Source organism: Physeter macrocephalus, chromosome 14 (genome assembly GCF_002837175.3).
Source record: "Physeter macrocephalus isolate SW-GA chromosome 14, ASM283717v5, whole genome shotgun sequence".
In the NCBI taxonomy this organism is placed as follows: Eukaryota; Metazoa; Chordata; class Mammalia; order Artiodactyla; family Physeteridae; genus Physeter; species Physeter macrocephalus.
The window spans coordinates 74529305-74548824 of record NC_041227.1 but is presented as its reverse complement, the minus strand read 5'-3'; the positions used below and the strand labels follow the sequence as shown (position 1 = coordinate 74548824).

The window sequence follows — 19520 nt, the reverse complement described above, 5'->3', positions numbered from 1 at the left end:
GTCAACTCCCAATAGTTTCTGCAGATGCTTGGTGTCACCAGGCAGTAGGTACACCTGCCCCCCCGCCCCCCGCCCCGTGCACGCAGGGAACACGGCGGGACACTGGCTTCTGGAAGTTGAGCTTTGGTGACAGTCTCTGAGCAGCGGCTGTCGAAATGGGTTTTGACTGAGATCCACAGGAAGAACTACATTTTATGCTGTGGCTCAATAACTCTGTACTTTCAGATTTACACACGAGTTAAACAAAAGTGTCACAAAACAATGCCTAACTTTACTGTGTGCCATGAGCCATGACATTTTCTATTCTATTCCATTATTTTGTTTTATATTCTATTTATAACCCAACGAGCCAGTTGCCACTCGCTAAAGTGACTTCGCGATTGTGACCCACAGTTTGAAAACCATGGGCTTAGAGGTTGGGTTCACAAAAGTTTTTTTTAAGTGTATAATAAAGCCAACTTTGGTTGACTGTAGATATGCAAGATGTATCTATGCCTTTTAGAAAGAGGTGTGGTTTAACAAAAATAAATTAACAGAAACTAATGAAATCATCCAATTTATCACCCCCAAAGTCATCAAGAATTTTGTCAGCAAGTAAGATGATGTGGGTAAGAGTGAATGAATCAGGGAATTAGCACAGCGTCTTCAGATCAAAGTCTTTTAGAAAAGAAATGCTATAAACTTAAGGCTAGAGCTATGTATCAGACTAAAACATTATAATTTTAAAAAATCGAGTTTACTGAGAAAAACCACCTACACAGTAGAATAAAGTCCAGGAGGAAATAGTAGAAAAACAAGGATGACACGCGGGCAGAAGAGGGAACCCGGACACGGACACCGAGGAACCCCAGGGTGACAGCAGCTGGCGTGGTGCCTCGGAGGGTACGTCTTGGGGGGTGAGGAACTCTCAGGCTGTGGGCTCGGAGGGGAGAGCGGAGACGCATGCCTGCCGGCCCATTGACACTGATGCCCGGGGTTGGAAGGGTTAATACCAGAACCACCAGTTTTCAAAGCGCAATTTTAACGGTCACGGGACCTTAGAACCGGCTCTTTCTGTACCACCTAAAGTCTCATTTCAGCACACCGAGAGGGGACAGTGATCTGGCGGGGTCCCCCGGGATTAGACATGCCAACAAGTCAGCCGGGGTCGCCAAGACTGACCAGGATGTTTTAGTCTTTGCGCAGAAGATCTCTGCTCGTGATCAAAACTGGTTCTGCACAGACCTACTAGAGCATGGACTTGAGGACATGGGGAGGGGGAAGGGTAAGCTGTGACGAAGTGAGAGAGTGGCGGGGACATATATGCACTACCACATGTAAATTAGATAGCTAGTGGGAAGCTGCCGCATAGCACAGGGAGATCACCTCTGTGCTTTGTGACCATGAGAGGGGTGGGATAGGGAGGGTGGGAGGGAGGGAGACACAAGAGGGAAGAGATATGGGAACATATGTATATGTATAACTGATTCACTTTGTTGTAAAGGAGAAACTAACACACTATTGTAAAACAGTTATACTCCAATAAAGAGGTTAAAAAAAAAACCAAAAACAAACAAAAAAAAACTGGTTCTGACCACCAGACCCGGGTAGCTGGGCTCTCAAGATCTCGAGCTGCTGAACAACCCAGAGCAAAGGTCAAGGGCCGCCCTACTGCCCCCTCAACGTGCCCTGAGCGCAGCTGGCCCAGCAGCAACCTCAAAGGCAAAGGTGATGGGACTGAGGGATGCCGAGTACCAGGGCCCCACACGGAGCAGGCGCCGGGGAGGAGGGCGACGCTGCTCAGAGCCGCCGCCGCCGCCCCACGCGCCAGCGCCCACTGAGGCCCGGTGTGAGCACAGCAGGCGATGCTTCTCACTGGAGACACAGCTGACAGGCTGGGGTGGGGTGGGCGCTGGGGACGCATGGGTTTCTGGGGGAGGCGGGACAGGGAAAAGTTGTTCCAACTCTGGCCTGGCGTTGTCAGGGGATGATCTGTTGCTCCTTCACCTTTCTTGATTTACGTCAACGTTATTTCTTGCTTCCTGGTGTTCTGCGCGGAGGGTAGGCTAGCCACAGTGTACCCGCGGCGCATCACTGATTTCCCCCCCACAAGACCCTTGTGTGATACACCTGCCCAAAGATACACGCCCCCTCTGGGTGTGTCCGCACACGGACGGCCAGCACCATAAGCTGGGATTTGAACAAGTACACCTGTGGGGGAGTGAAGGCAGAGGTAAAAGGTGACGCTATTGGCACAGACCAAGCTCCACAAAACGTCCCAAGTATCGCAACTGCTCTACACTGACTCTTTTTCAAACTTTCTTAGACAAAGGCACAGTGGTGGCCAGGCTTCACAATAATTAAGGAAAAAAAGTTTCAGTTGGAAGGCTTGTGCTGAGAGCACCAGACAGAGCTTACTGTCGCATCTTGGGTTTTAAACTGATGCAAGCAAGTCACGGGAACGACACCCTGTTCCTCACAGCAGCTCAGAGGCCGAGCATCTTCGAAACCCCGTACCGCTTTGCGAAGTCAATAAACAGGAGGGTGAAGCAGGGAAATCTTTCATGGATTAGCAAAATCGGGTGACACCTGACCAAGTGCATGCCGATGGAGGGAGCCAGGCAGAGACTTACTTGGCGGTAATTTCTTCATCATATTTGGTTTTCAGGTCAAATAATTCTGTTCGAGTTTTTTCCAGAGCTGAAAGGCAGAGGACATAAAACCATAATATACTAATTGTTCACATTAAGTCAGAAAGAAAAAGTATACATGTAATACATTCTCATTTCAAAGGAGGCAAAGATTACAAAAGTATACACAGCATGGAACAGAAGAATCCCCTTCCACTGCCGCCTCACCTCATCCCATGTGCCTCTTCTGAGATAACCACTGTTAACTAGTTTACTGGGTAAGTTTCCTGCTTTTAAATAAATTTCACTATTTAAAAAATATTTCCATACCTAACTGCATATATATTTAAGTGTATGTGTGTGTGTATCTATATATTTCACACCCCTCCCCCTCCATAAATAGGATGATAGATGTATCTTCTGAGATTTGCCCTTTGCCCTTAGCAGACATATGGAAATCTCTCCATGCTGGGACACTGGCAATGACAGTAACAACTTGGCTCTTGTACAGGGCTGGCCACATGCCCGGGGAGTCAGGACACCTAGAAAGGAAGGTGCTGGGTAAAGAGCATGGATGTTTCAACTTCAGGTAAGTATCACTCAGCTGGCCTCCCAAGAGGCCATTTACATTCACGTCAATACTAAGAGTGTGACTATTTTCCTCTACTTCCACCAACATTGGAAATTATCAATTAAAAAAAAAATCGACAGTCTGACAGGCAAAACAATCTTTTACTGATTTAATTAGCATCTCCCTGCCTGTTCAAAATTAACATTTTTTCATATGTGTATTGGCCGCGTGTATGTCTTCCGCAAACTGCCTGTTCTCATCCTTAGCCCATCGTTCTCCTGGACGGTTTATCTATTTTTATTGATTTGTAGGTGAGCTTTATATTCTTTGGATATTATTTGACTGTGAATTTGTTACGATTAGTTTCTCCCACTCTGTCATTTGTGTTTTTTTAAAACTTGGACTATGATGTCTTCTGATTTTTTTCCCCACATTTAAATTAAATATATAGTGCCATTTCTCTTTCAGAACAAAAAGAAAAAAGGCAGAAAGAAGTTCAAAGAAGTGATAAAAACTTAAGCATAACCTTTTTTGGCATCTAAAGTTTTAAAGGTCTGCTATTACTGTTCTCCTTAACTTCACAGGGTAGAAATAAGGGTTTTTTTTTGCCCTCATTATTGTTCCAAATGAGATGTCAGCCCTTGACAGTTTGGTGATTTAGACTTGTTTGTTGGAAAAAGAGCAGGAAGAAAGGATGGCTTATGGCAGTGATGCAAATGGGATTCAGAGCCTCCCACCTCGACAGGAACGACTCAGCGTGGGTGATTCATGCAGTCGAGGTGGGGAGCTGTGGAGGAGGGGGTCTGAGGCACGCTGGGGCTTGGGCTCCCTCCCTCCTCCAGGCTCACCGGCGGTGGCGGTGACGGGTGTCAGAGGGGACCTGGAGGGACTGGGAGGTGGAGCAAACCTGCCCTAGGTCAGACTGGCCTGTAGCAGCTTGACCGGCAGGCAGAATAGCACACCTGTTTGCAGAGTCTGGACTTTATGTTCGGCTTCTTCCAGCTTTGAGGTGGTGGACATCTGGGTCTCCTGCAGTTTTCTGAAAAGGAAGAGGAAGAAGCCAGATTGGTCATCTTGTTTAGCAACTCACACATCTTGCGTGTTCTGGAGCTACGGCGATGAGCCATCTTCACACGGCTGGCGACAGGCTCGCGGCCAGTTACAACTCGTAATGCCAGAAGCCCTGATGCCTTGCTCTTTAACACCCAGACTTTGTACCCGCACATCACACGAGGGGAGGTGTATTTCCTGTGGGACTTGACGTGAGGCAACTGATCTAGAAAGTTATCCTAAATGTTGCTCGTTCTTGAAATGCCAGATATTTAAAAAAAAAAAAAAAAAAGGAAGAAAAATCATCATTATGCACTCATTGTTTCCTGAAGTTATAGCCCAAGAAGAAGGATACATTTACATTTTGCTGACACAATGAAGGAATTTGTTGGGATAAAGGATGTACTGAAGAGATTCGACAGCTGTTCCGTTTCTGTTGGAATGGAATGCAAATGCAACTCTAATACCTAATGGGGACATTCGGAATGTTTGCAGCCACATTCCACGTATTTATATTTCCCATGATCTCCAAATGAATTCCCTGGTCAATAAATAGCATTCCTTCCTCCTCATCGGAGAAAAATCTCTAAAAATAAGTTTATTATTTTTACATCATATGAATATAACACATGCTCTCATAAAGAAGAAACCTGGGAATACGGAAAAGTAGAAATGGCACAGTTAAAAAAGGCACCCAAATTTATGGAAATCTATGGAAAAGCACTGCTTGCGTTTGCAGATATTTCAATTATAAAACTAATAAATGCTCTGTGTTAAAAAAAAAAAAACACCACACCACAAATACTATAAGAGCATGGAAGGTAAAATGTCCTTTCCCTTGGCTCCACCGGCACTCCTCAAAGTTCTTTTGTAGCTCTCTAGAATTTTTCTTTACTTTTTTTTTTTTTTAAACAATAAAGGGCTTCTGCATTCTTTTTTTTTTTTTTAAATAAATTTATTTATTTTATTTTGGGCTGCGTTGGGTCTTTGTTGGGGCGTGCAGGCTTTCTCTAGTTGTGGCGAGCTCTTTGTTGCGGTATGTGGGCTTCTCACTGCAGTGGCTTCTTTTGTTGCGGAGCACGGGCTCTAGGCCCGCGGGCTTCAGTAGTTGTGGCCCGTGGGCTCAGTAGTTGTGGCTCGTGGGCTCTAGAGCGCAGGCTCAGTAGTTGTGGCGCACGGGTTTAGTTGGTCCGTGGCATGTGGGATCTTCCTGGATCAGGGCTCGAACCCGTGTCCCCGCATTGGCGGGCGGATTCTTAACCACTGCGCCACCAGGGAAGCCCTAGAATTTTTCTATATGTATAGAAATACAATGTAATATGTAATATACTGTAGCATAATATAAACTCAGATGTGATATATTATAGTGTAATAAACACTCCCCGCCCCTTTCTTTTAAATACTAAAGGGATCAGAGCACACATGGTATCCTGCAGCTAGCTTTTTCACTTATCTCCGTACTGTGGAAATGTTCTACCCCAGCATATATAGTTCGTCCTCATTCTTATTAAACAACTGACTTAACCAAGCCTCTATGGATATTTAGACGGTTTATCACCCCTTTCTACTAAACAATTCCACAGTGATCATCATAGGTATTGGTGCATAATTCTGACAATGAATCTGTTGGATAAAATTCTAGCAGAGGAACTACAGTGGTGAAAGGGTATGTGCAACTGTTTTTGTTGTTCTGACAGATATTGAGAAACTTTCCAACAAAAAGCCTCACCAGTTTAAACTCTTGCCAACAGCATTTGAGAGTGTTCTGCTGTGCCAACACTGGATAAAATTAAACTTAGTTTTACTCTGGAGTAAAGCTGAGAATTTCTCTTTGTATGAACTGTCTGCTCAACTCCTTTACCCATTTTTTGTAGCGCTGGTTTTTTTTCTTATTAATTTGTAAGAGTTCTTTGTTTACAAAGAAAATTAGCCCTTTTTCTTATGTGGTGCAAATATTTCTTCCCAGTTTTTTGATGGTTTAAAAATGTTGTCCACTGTTACTTGTTTTCAAAAGTCTGTGTGAAATTTTAGGCAGCTGCATTTATATAACTTTTCTTTTATGTTTAGAAAGATCTCTCCACTCCAAAATTATTAAAAACAAAGTAAATGTGCACATTTTCTTCCAGTATGTACATGATTAATTATTATTATTATATATATATATATAATTATTAATTATTATTAATTAATTATTAATACTTAAATCCTAATCCGTTTCAATTTTTTGGTGTAAAGAATGAGATAAAAAATCTAGCTTCATCCCCCACCCCCAGGGGTCAGTTATTTGCATCTTTTAATATGATCAATCCTTTTACCTAGTTTGAAAAGTCAACTTAATAATATTAAATTCCTATAGAAATTTATTTCCCTACTTTTGTAACGCATAAGTTTGCTCTCTGCAGATGTAATCACGCTGTCTATAATTCAGTATCATGCATTTTTCACTTCGCATTATGCCGGATACATTTCTGGTGTAATTGTAAATTCAACAAAACTATTATTTTATAACGGCCGTATAACGTTCCCGTTAGGGGTGGCCACTTTTACGCACCCATTTCTTGTTGGCAAGGCATTTCAATGGCTTGCATTCCCCCCCTCCCCTCAATTATCAGTAATTTGGTGAGAAATCTCTTTGGGCACAGAGTGCTTTCCTAGGAGACATATTTAGTGCCAGTTCCACATCTGCTGGGTCAAGAACCCGCTCATCCTTCTGAGTCCCGACTCTGTGGGGCTCACTTCCTCCCCAGGGACTGCACCCAGCCCCGCTCTCCCAGAAGCGCAGATGCGGCATCCCCTGCAGATCTGGGCTTGGCCCCGAGGGACTGGCTTTGGTCCTGCAGTGAGGGCTTTGGGAGGCCAAGTCTGAGCGCAAAGGGAGGCCAGGGCCATAGCGGTGGGTGGGGCTCTGCCCCCACCTCTGGGTGCCTCGCTGGGAGAGTGTGGGTAGGTGCCGTGCCTAATCTGTAAAATGAGATGGTCTGCTCTGCAGGTCTATCCCGGGCACTTGCTGAGACAACATCTCGAGAGGGCCTGGCAATGAGTGTAGCAGGCATTCTTCTTCTTTTCTAAATGAAGCCAGTTTAACGGTGCCCCAGAGAGGCCTTGGTGATGCCCGAGATCTCCACGGAGCCTGCCTCACAGAAGTCCGAGCAGCTGCATTCCAAGTCCACGGGAAACACCCACAAAACCCCACCACCGGGCCTGCCTCTTAGCTTGTAACCAGACATTTAGTGCCTCTCATTAATGGGCTCACGTTTCTTCATGACAGGCTTAGATTTTTAAACCTTAGCTTCACCAGAGTTCTGAGAGACCTGACTTACGCAGTTTGAATTGGTAAGTTCAACACTCCTATGGTTTTTATAAGAAATCTAACTTTCATTAAGTCATCACACTAGTGAAAAAGCAACTCATTATTTGTGGCAAAGTTTGGGGTAAAGCAGGCCAGTGGAAACCTAACACTCACAGCCCTTGGATGGTGCATTAAGATATTTTACTGATACTAACTCCTTGATGTATGAAGCACTGTGAGGTAATGAAACGAGGCAAGAGACAAAAAAAATTAAAAAGATATTGTTTGTGTGTGTGTGTGTGTGTGTGTGTGTGTGTGTGCGCGCGTGTGAGAGAGAGAGAGAGACAGAGAGAGTGGGAGAGAGATGTTAAATATCAAAATTCACTTAAGAAGGTAGCAGGAGCTCAGCATCGCCGCCCTGGGCTTCCCAGAGAAGACACACAGCAGGGGACAGTCCCACCCCTCTCATCTTACCTCGGGTACCACCCCCATGTGCCAACCAAGCCCAAATTCACTTAAGAAGGTAGCAGGAGCTCAGCATCGCCCTGGGCTTCCCAGAGAAGACACACAGCAGGGGACAGTCCCACCCCTCTCATCTTACCTCGGGTACCACCCCCATGTGCCAACCAAGCCCCGGCACCATGTGGCCCCGACAGACACGCCCTTTGACATACCTGACACCACCCACCAACGGGAAAGACTGGTACATTTCACTCAAGGTCATCTCACCATCTCACAAATTACAGAACAAGGGACACCTTTGTTTTTCAAACAAAATTGTGCCTTAGAGCCCCTAGGATTTTGGTTTCCAACCTGGGCTTATTTCACAGGTCCATTTAAAAAAAACTGTCTTGTGATGTGAAGTGTACAAGTAAACCATTACGTCAGCACGTCAGTGCGTGCAGATCCCAACACGTGCTCACCTCTCCTTTTCTGCAAAATCATTTTGTAACTTTTGTTCCTTTTCGAGAGCTATGGTCTCGGCTTGGTTCTTCAGAGTCTGTTCATATTCTCGGATTTTCTCTTTCAGTGCTTTTATCGTTACCTCTGCAGAAGGGGAAAAAAAAAACAAAACTCCAGTAAGAGAAGCATGGTTCCATGTGGCTATATATACCAGGCTTTCGTAACCTAGGGGGATCGGTGTGTTTTAAACTTTAGCTCTTCAACTCTGACACAAAATCAATGGTTACAAGTCCCTTCGGAGACCTTTTACTCCCTAAATGTTAAATTGAACTTTAAACATTTAGGTTGAGGAGGATCAATGGATTTTGCTGGGAAGAAGAACTATGTCTCTCTAATACAACTTAAGAAAAAGAGGGGGGAAATCAATGGTAAAATATAGTATCATCTTATTGATGAGTCTTAAATTAGTCCTCTACTGAGGGAAGATTAATAACGTTTTAGTGTGGGTTTAAGTACTTTCTTACAAAGAAAACGGTTCACAACTGCGCGCACATTTTGGAAGAAGCCTACTGACCTCCCCGGCCATGGGCTGCAGCTTTGCTGTTTCCCAAGTGATGAGACACACGGTGCGCTAAGTGGATGGGGCGCCTGTCTCCCCGGCTGGAAGGGACCAGCCCCGGAGCTTGGGTGCTGAGAGCACCCTCCACCGGGGCCAGAGTCTGGCAGGCCCAGGCTGCGTGTGCAGAACCGATGACTGGGCCCAGGGGAGCCGCAGCTGAGGGAGGGTGAGTGCCAGAGGCGTGGGAAGCAGCGCTGTGTGATGAAGCCCTGCAGTGTCCGCTGCTCAGGACGCAGGGTCCCTTGGGGGTCAGGGCCGCTCCTGGAAAGCCCAGGTTCCCCCACCACCAAGTGCGTGTTTACAGCAGTTGCTTCAATGACCCCAAATAGGAACACAAGAGCAGACGCAACGAACAGGGCAGGGTCCTAACTCAGACTCGTAAGTGGCTCTAGGGTGGGACCGCTCTACCTCCTCCCGCCCCATTCACCCTCACCCCCCTGGGCGGGCCAGCCAGCCCCAGGCAGAGCACCGAGGCCCCGGCTCCAGGGCTGGTGGAGCTCTTGGGGGACCGCACCTGCCTGGGCGTGGGTCCATCTCGTGGGAGGCACGGCTGAGTTTCTTGGTGGTCCCAGCACCTGACACAGTGGGTGCTCAGCAAGTGGCTGAGGCACGAGGCTGGGCTGAGCAGGGTGAGGCCTCGACGGGGCTGTGACAAGGGGGCTCCAGGCCCAGGCGACAACGTCGCCTGCCAGGTCTCTGCCCATGTAAGCGCTTGGACCGGTGGCCCTTGTTCCCTCGGGCTGTAACTCACGCCAGCTTCTGCTCCCTGAGCTGCACAGACACGCCGGGCCAAGCAGGAGCCAGGCAGCCGGGCATCTGTACCCACGCGGCTTGGTGCATAAAAGCTAGAGGCTCTTTCGTGAAGATAAGAAATTGGCCTTTTTCATCCAATGGAACCAGAGGGTTCTCCTCAGAGGAGGAGAGAGGGAATTAAGACCAATGATCTTGGCGGGGCATTTGAGAGACGAACAGGGGGCTTCCTGCCTCTCGGGCCGGGTGTTTGGGGCCTGGAAGAAACGCTCTGTGAGCACAGTGGTTAACAGGGAGTGAGGGGGCCCAGGCTGGGAGGGTGCGGAACACATCCAAAGCGGACACGACAGGTCACCTCTGGAAACATCTGCGCATTCTTTTTAGTCGACGGTCAATGCGGCTGTAAACACGCAGCATTTCTGCCCTGAGCAACGGGTTGGAAGCATCGGGGCGGCCCCTGGGCCCTGGTGTTCAACCCAATGGGTTTCTCAGTGTGACCCAGCTATGCTCCTTCCAGGGGAGTTTGGGGCACTAGCTCGCGGCTCCCACTCCGTCTGATGGGGATCTGCCTTTTCAACGACAGGTGCGTGGCCTGCGGGTGACACCTGTCAGAGAGCCAGCTCGTGATCAAAGTAGGGTCACATCCAGCCCAGGTGGGCTGCTCAGTGAGCCAGGGGCGGATTTGTCCTGGAGCCTCGGTCCCTCCTCTGGCACCTGGACCCAGGTCCAGGACATTGCCCTGGGCGTGTCCCAGCTGGGTCCCCTCCGTGTGAGCAGGGGAGGAGGGAGAGCGGCGCGGAGGCGAGGACACCGAAGAGCTCTGCTCCCACGGGCTGTGCCTGCGCCCCGTTCACTCACCTTTACGTGGAGTGGGGGGGGGGATTACAGCACGTGATAAAGAAACTCCTGTCCTGCTCTAACATTTGATCCATCCGCACTACAGCTGCGATGATTAAAAACAAGTGATGTGCGCCCCAACCCCTTCCAAATTCAAATCATTTTTATACTGGGGACAAAAGAGAGGAAAGCAGCATTGTCCCGGCAGCGGGGAAAATCTGTAAAGATACCAATAAACAAAGAGAAGGACGGGGGGCGATTTCTGGAAAAAGCCACAGCGCTGAGTTAAGAGCAGCTGATATTTACCGAGGGTCGGGAACGGCGCTTAACGGCTCGGCTGCATCTCATTTAATCCTACAACAGCCCTTCAGGGTTAGTATGAGAACTCTGCCCCCACCCAAGAAAACGAGGCTTCAACAACGTGAGACCACTTGCTCCAGCTTGCGCAGCGAAGTGGTGGCAACCAAGGGACCCCGGCCCGGTCTGCTGGCCTTTGGAGCCTTTGTTCTTGAGCCTTCAACTCTGCATTTCTTTCTCCCCCTCTCCTTTTTTTTTTTTTTTTGCCACGCCACGTGGCTTGTGGGATCTTAGCTCCCCAACCAGGGGTCGAACCCGTGCCCCCTACAGTGAAAGCGCCGAGTCCTGTCCTAACCACTGGACTGCCAGGGAAGTCCCTTAGGCTCTGCATTTCATTTAGAAATGTCCATCAGGTGAGGCCTTTGGGGAGGCAATGACCCTGCGCTGGGCAACTGGCCCTGGGGCGCTGACAAAACAGGGTGGGGAGGGCGACCACGCCCTACAACAAAACCAAATCAAACTGAAGGAAACCCAAACGGTGGATCTGTCAAAATAAGATGCCAGAGGTCACCGGAAGGAAATGTGCAGAACCAGAATTCACAGGTTCTCTTTCCCCTGGGCGCTGGGTGATTCTGATCAGAGCCAAGTCCTGCTGGGGCAAGGGAGCATTTCTCTCACTGGACCCCAAGCTCCTAAGTCCTCACCTAGCTCCCCAGCGGGACCAAAGCGTCCCTTGAGTCCCACAGGCTCACAGCTCCCTGTGGGCCAGAACGAGGTGGCGTCCCCGAGGAAGGGGCCCTCGGGCCTGCTGTCCTCACTACCCGGGCCTGGACCTTCCTGCCTCTGCCCGGGTCCTTTCCGCGCACGACCCCTCCTTGCCAGCCGGTGTCCAAAGGTCTCCAAACCCAAGGATGCTTTTAAAAATCGTCATCAGGGACTTCCCTGGTGGCGCAGTAGTTAAGAATCTGCCTGCCAACGCAGGCGACACGGGATCGATCCCTGGTCTGGGAAGATCCCACATGCCTCGGGGCAACTAAGCCCGTGAGCCGCGACTGCTGAAGCCCACGTGCCATAGAGCCCGTGCGCAACAACGAAGACCCAGCACATCCAAAAAAAAAAAAAAAAAAAAAAAAAAAATCGTCATCAGGTAATTCCTTCTCCAGCCCTCAGGAGAAGTCCCCCAAGCCGTTTGCTCTCTTTTCAGTCACCTTCCTCACCCACACCCCCAAACAAAACCAAACAGGCCCACTTCTACTTGGACTTGGCTGAGAAACCTACAGCAGCTGTCAGATGGGGCAGCGATTTTCCTCAAGACGAGGAAGCCACGAGGCTCCCGATTGGGACACGTCTGGATTTTAGGTGTGGGAGAGATTTCTTTGTTCTTCCCTGACAGGAAAAGCCAGGCAACCTTTGCCCTCTCTCCTTGTTGCCAAAAAGTTGTTTTGTTTTCCTTCGTTAACTTCGTCATGAATAGGTAACAGTGACCAGGACACCACGGGGCTTACGCGCGGGGGACGTGGAGGCTGCGTCTAAAGCCTTAATGTATCGACCTCAATTATTAAATGACTTACTGGATGTGACCCTTTGATCATGAGCTGGCTCTCTGACAGGTGTCACCCGCAGGCAATGCATCCGTCTTTGAAAAGGCAGATCCTATCACACGACGATTCAGGAAGAACTTTAAAAGAATCCTGATCGGTCCAGTGGGAGGGCAATAAAATCATGCAGTCGTTGTGCAGAGGTAAAGTTTTCCTTCTCAATTGCTAAGCATTATTATTATCTCTCTTTAATGACTCTGATTCTTGCCCCACCCGGACGGACTTTATGATGAAGGTGACAATCAGAGCTAGTTCCAACAGTATGGGGAAGGCAATTAAAAAAAGAAAAAAGAAAGAAAGAAAAGAAAAAAGAGAAAAGAAAAAGAAAGAAAAAGGAAGGAATGAATACATTTTCCACCAACCTTGATTTTTCACTTCAGCAAATTCCTTGTTGTATTCTTCGAGAGTTTCCCTAAGTTTCTGGTTCTCTGTTTCAATGTCGTGTAGGCGCTGCACTTTGAGCTGGAGCTGCTGCCCGAGGTCCAGAGCCGGAACGGGATCTGCACGAGAGGGAAACACACGTCACCCCCCTCCGGACACATTCGAGCCACCTTCCTGGCCTCGAGGAGGCTTGGAGCACGTCGCCCAGCTCCCAGGGAGTCAGCTCCCCAAGGCCCTGCGGCTGGATGGACTGGGTGCTTCTCTGCGGCTGCTAAGGGATGTGCACGCAGACCGACCCAGTACATGAAAACGGGGTGGGAATGGCCACGGGCTCCCTGGGATTTGCCCGCTTCCCTGGCCTGGTGTGACGCTTAAAGGATTTTCCATTCCCTGATCTGACAGGAAGAAAGATAGACGCGGCGTCAAGGGGAGGAGCCCGGGAAAATCGCCTACCACCTAGCGCCCACGCGGAGGAAGCAGCGAGTGGGAAGGCGCCGAAGGCCTCAAGTTTCCAGTAATTCTTATGAAGTTGGAAATAACACCTGATACCCAGAGAGCGTCTGGCCATCACAGAACGCTTTTATGGACATTTTCTCATTTGAGCCCCAGGACACTCCGGGGAGAGAGATATGACACACAGATCACGGTCCTTTCACAGAAGAAGGAACTAAAGCTCACTGAGGCGGGGTAAGGGGCCCAGGTTTCCGGCTGGTTCGTTGGGCAGAGAGATCTCAAACCCAGGTCTGTGAGATCCAGTGACTGTCCTTCCAAAGAGGAAAGTCCCCTGAGGGCGCGGGCTCCCCTTTCTGTCACGGTCCTCCTTTACTGATGAAGGATGCTCCGGAAAGAGTCAGGGCTTACCAGCTAGTGATCTAAAGATGGGAGAACCCCGGGTTTCTGCTCTCGGCGGTTCTGTCTTTCCTCAGAGGCGCTGCTGTGACCCAGCTGCTGTGACCTGTCCTGCACCAGCGGGCCAGCCAGCCAGGAGGCCACCACACTCCTGGTTATAGTACAAACAGCAGGAGAAGGGCATCTGGGCCAGTTATGAGAGGTCCTGCAGCCAATCCAATGTGCTCTCCACCATCAGATTCACTTACAAAAAAACTGGATTTGTGAGGGGAACCACTGACCGAAACCGCCCACCCTGGCCAGGCGCAACAGTAGCCACTCGCATGAGTTCTCTTACAACAGAAGGTCCTGGTAAGGAACGCGGAACTAACAAGCTACCACCAACCGGAAGAATTCGGGCAAGGTCAGAAGGAGAGAGGAGATGCCAGTCCTTAAGTCCTACCAGCCTCTGAGAATCCTTGCTGGAATCCATCTTGGTTGAGCGACGGATGTGCTACCAGGAAGGACCCTGAGTCAGAGTGATTGGCCAGAGACAACCCGGAAACTCACCCCATCACCATAAAACCTGAGACTGGGAGCCACGTGGCAGAGCAGTTCTCCGGGGTTCCCTGACCCTGCTGCTCTCCACCCGGGTGCCCCTTCCCGATAAAGTCTCTGGCTTTGTCAGCACCTGTGTTTCCTCGGACAATTCATTTCCGAGTGTTAGACAAGAGTCCGCCCTCGGGCCGTGGAAGGGGTCCCCTTTCCTGCAACAGATTTGGACCTAAAATCGGACACTGCAGATGTGGAATTTGGGGTACAGGTGTGGACTTTGCCTTTACCATTCATTCAGCACAAAATGGAGAGACGTTACATGTTCTTCTGGCATCAGTTGGGTCTTTATTTTTATTTCTGCTGCACTTATAATCCACCTGCCGGGCCCCAGTGGGGCACTTCCTCTGGGACTCTGGGGCCCCGTCAGAGTAGAAGCATACCCGAGTCTGCTGGGCTTAGAAAAGATTACGGAAGATATTTCTGGTATGGACGCCAGCATCACTTGTGAGACGGCTGCAAAGATTTAGTCTCCGGTTGAGGAATGCTAAACACAGAGCCCAGTGGATCAACAAGGGTATATATCCAAGCGCTCACTGAATTTTCAAATACCAGAGCAGTTAATTTTTCAGACCACCCTTGGTTCCTGGAAACGAGGGCTCCGTCTACCATGCCTCAGTCGGCGGGGCCACCAGGAGCCAGGAGCGCTCTGAGGAGCCAGCGTCTTGGTGGGGTTTACAAAAGGCAGGCCCCGCGGCACGTCCAGCACAGCGCTTAACACCGCCCATCACGCGAAACCCCGGCAGCCGGGCACTGATTCTGTGCGTATATACAGTTTATGACGACCTCATCGCCTTCTCATTTGTGGCCTCTCATTATTATTTTTATCAGCATTAAAATATTTATATTAAATTAGATTTCAAAAGCTATTTCGGGGAGGTCGTTCCCTGTAAGTAGGAGCGGTAATAGCACAACAGAATGAACATCCTCAGAACGTTCCAGGTGCAGCTTTTTTTTTTTTTTTTTTTTTTTAATTTCAGTATCTTCCCCGGACACCTTCCCACCCCAGCTCCTCTTCCCACTCCCCACATGGCCTTATGCTGTGCAAATGACCTGAAGGAGATAAAAGAGAGTATCGCCCGTGGCCCTGTCCATGTAAAACGACAACTTTAACTTGAAACAGGGGTCAGGGAAGAATTGAGGAGAACCACTGTGCTTCTATAAAATTCTATGAATGTTCATTGCTGTAGGTTTCCCAGCACAACTGCCAGTACAAATTATATTTTAAAGAGCTAAGCTAGTATGCTGCCCTCCATCCCCCAGATTTCTCTTGACAACTTTTCCAGTCCATTCCTTTTAAGAGGCCAGGACCCACTGTGTCTGCTTCGAATAAAAAATAGTTTCCCTCATTAGATTCAGCAAGGAATTCAGTAACATATAAAAATAATACGCACGTTATCAAGTGAATGGTAACTAGGACCTTTAGACACATTTTCAAAGCCTTATATTGTAAATGAAAATTCTGGCAATCTTATAATTATTCATTACGGCATATATGTTTAATTGAACACGATTAAAGGTTAATGCCTAAGTAGCAGAACTGGTCATAGAATAAATAATGAACTGAATGTTCAAAAATCTCTATGTATTAAACTTCAAACTTTACTACAGTACAGTTGAATGACTCAACGCCTACAGCATTTGAATATCGTTTTGGATTATGTAAAAGGCATTGCTAAAGTACCTCTTAGGCTTAATATTTATTACTTGTATTAAAGGAACAGTTAATTACCACATGACAATATAATGACTCTAGCATGTTTGGGCTAGAGACCAAAACAGTGAATTTCGGCATGCCAAACCCCCGCCTGCACGTTAATCTAGGGGAAATCATAGCTTTTTGCCTCGTTAATGATTTCCAATGCCATTTAAACCCCACACAAGTATTGTTAGGTCTTATTCTGAACGTCACAAGCCTCTGATCTCAGCAGCTCAATTAGGGAATTGTCTGGGGGAGGCAAGAGCACACACCCATATGTGGAACAGCATCACACGGAAACCTGCAGCCCATCTTCCCTGCCGCCTCCAATTCAACATGCCTTACTGTCAGTGCCATGCACCCGATGTGACAAACTTGCAAAGTGTTCTACAGTCATTTCATAGTTCATCCCTAAAACACTCTTTGAGGCATTCTACAGCTCGTTATGCAACACGGGACTCGAACATAATTATAACAAACAACAAGTCACCTGTGTTTATTCAGCACTTTCCCCTAAGTACATGGTACATTATCTCGTTGATTCCAGCTATCACAGCCAGAGGTCGGGGGGGGGGTGGGTGGGTGGGGGGTGGGGAGGGGGCTCTGCAGCGAGTCAGGCGCTGGCATCTCACCCAGGGACAGGGGGAGGAGAGAAGTCGGCCAGGCAAACAGGTATGCAAAAGTCTAATTAAGATTTCTGCCTTCTGAACCAGCAGCCAACTAAATTATACTGTCTCTTCAAGTACTAATGTAACAAGTAGGTCCTAAGCATCTGTCTGCTCTGGGTAAGGCACTGATTCATTGGGATGGACATTCAGCAGAGTCAGCTGGGCCCAACCTCACAGAGATAAACCATGTTCACGAATAACTAGGATAAAGCAAGAAAGGCCACATGGAAGACCATGCCCAGATAGAGAAACTGGGAAAAGGAGTTTTGGTTTTCTTTTTTTCTAAAAAGAAGGGTCAGAGTTTAGACCCATGGAGACTGTGGGGCAGTCAATCCCTGGGGAAGGAACAGCGTGCAGGGGGGCAACAGGCAGGGAAGGGTCAGGCACAGCCACAAAAATACTTCAGTCCAACTGCCGGCGCCCACGTACACATTCTATGACGTCAGGACCGTTCTAGGTGCTGGGGGGACACGGTGGCGAACAAGAGAAAATCCTTGTTCTCAAAGACTTGACATTCCACTGAAGTGAGGGAGACAGACAAACAGTAAAACCAAACAAGTCAGAATGCTCTCAGTACTGCCAAGCATGAAGAAGAGAGGAGACAGGGTGTAGAGAATGGGGAATGGGTCCTGGAGACAGAAGGCCAGGGAGGGCCTCTGAGGAGGTGACCCTGGGATTGAGATCTGGACGTCGAAGAGGAGAGAACATGAAGACTCTTGGCAGAGGGAATGGCAGTGCAAAGGTCCAGAGCTGGGTGCGAGGATATGGGCATATACAAGGCACAGAGAGAAGCCAGTGAGGTATGATGAAGGCAAGGGAAAGCAGCCAAGGACAAGTGGTCAGAGTGGGAGGCCTGTGCTCAAGGATTTAAAGAAAAATATGAACACAATTAAGCAGAGCAAGAGATGATATAAAGAAGAATCGAACTGAATTCTAGAGCTGAAAATACAATGTTGGAGGTGCCCTGTTGCACAGTAGGTAGCGGGTCAGTCTCATGAAAATACAGTGTCTACAGTGAGCTAAGGGATCGAGTTTGGATTCAAGTCTACTCCTGATGGAAAAAGCCACCAGAGAATAGGACTCTTGCACAATGAGCCACTGTGGCATGAGAAGAAAACTGCAGTACTCTGAACCACGAAAATGTTTGTTGGTTTTCTAGTTGCAAAGTATTTAAGAGTTTTAAGCTTAAAGATGAGTTATACAATTTTTCTTTTAAAAAGCTAAGTGTTCTAAATTAGCTGCCCTGTTCTGTGATGACAGATGGCTATCAGTAATATGCTGCCTGGCAGACATTTAAAAAATATAAACACATAATCTATGTCTTTGAAGTAAATGTAATGTTTTAATACTTAGTGGGGAAAAAAAACTACTTGAATGAAACTCATCTACGGTGACAGCACTCTAAAAGTGGATATTTGGAAATGTTCCCATCATCATATAAACTTATGGGCAAAGATAACATTGTCTACAAAAATGTCTCAATGCCTCATATCAGACAAGAGGGAGTAGAGGGTAATTGTTCAGAGTGTGGGCCAGACTACATGCGATTGAATCCCAGCTCTGCCACTTACTGGTTGTGCAACCTTTGACAAGCTACTTAGTATCTCTGTATCTTACTTTCTTCATCTATAAATTGGGTGTAATAATTGTGCCAATATCATTAGGTTGTTGTAAGGATTAACTACGATAATATGTGATATACCGCCAGGCACAGAGTTAATACTCAGTAGATGTTACCTATTATCAACAGACTCAAACCTGATGAAATATTTGCCAAAAGGAGTTTCAAACCCATTTGTTAATATATAAAAAATACAGTATCTTCTGACTAGTTAGCAAGAAAAATTGATATACCATGATAAATAAAAATTTACTAGCTGAATTTCAACTAATACTTTCTTATAACTGGCATGCAGGTTTCAAAAATATGAATCATATTTTTGTAAAGTTAGCTAATAATGCACTTCTTTGGTTTGGATCTATGTATCTTTGTGAGTTATCTTGTCCAGCCATTTATGACAGCCATTAAAATCAAGAACAACATTAACAAAACTTGGAGATTTCTACTCCTGGCCATGACAGATTAACTGGCACTGGACCTGCCCTCTGGCCATAAGCAACTAGAATACTAGGCAATCTCAACGAAACAAAGAACCATTTACAGATGTTGTACAACCAGCAGAGCAGGAATGGTGATCCCCGAAAGAGGGAAACAAGTAAGGTGAGCCCTACGATCACCCTGACTTTCTGCCAGGAAACACTTTCTGGACTGCAGCACAGGGAAGGGGGAACCCAAGCAGAGAATGATGGTCTTCTTGGATTGAGAAGATAAAGATCAAAAGATCAGGAGATTTAGGTACCTGGAATTTATAGGGCAGAGCCCTGGAAAGGAGGGAGATATGCAGAGAAAGAGCTAGGGAAATCTGCAGAGGAGTCATATAAAATTTGTTGCTAAAAGATAAGGTACATACATACACACGCACAGGGTGAAACGCCACAAGGCTGCACAAAGAACTACAAGGAAGGTCTAAGTAAACAACTCCTAGAGTGTGCAGTGTTGGGAGGCTTTCAAGTTGCAACCAGCCAGAGAAGAGTCTTGTTGAACAGCCAGGACATTCAGTAGAAGACATCAGAGGGCCACACCAGAGTGGAGGGCTAAGCTAATCCTAAAGTAAAGGCTAGTCTGGACCTGTCCCCAAAAGCTTAAAAACATGTCTCAGAATAATTGAGTTGATCTGCAAGTAATTTAACTGCCTGCCCCAAATATTTCAACACTCTTAAGAAAGATAACAGGGCTTCCCTGGTGGCG

The 19520-nt window shown here is 47.5% G+C and overlaps 1 long non-coding RNA gene across 1 annotated transcript in view; it reads right to left on the bottom strand.

The window, feature by feature from the left end:
- Window positions 1–405: 405 nt before the first annotated feature.
- LOC129392738 (uncharacterized) overlaps window positions 406–19520 on the bottom strand; it is a 67501-nt gene continuing 48386 nt past the window's right edge. The window contains exons 3-6 of the long non-coding RNA XR_008619166.1: window positions 12886–13023; window positions 8443–8566; window positions 4143–4219; window positions 406–2679 (exon numbers count right to left, since the gene is read on the bottom strand). This is a non-coding gene — a long non-coding RNA (uncharacterized lncRNA). The remainder of the gene's footprint in view (window positions 2680–4142; window positions 4220–8442; window positions 8567–12885; window positions 13024–19520) is intronic.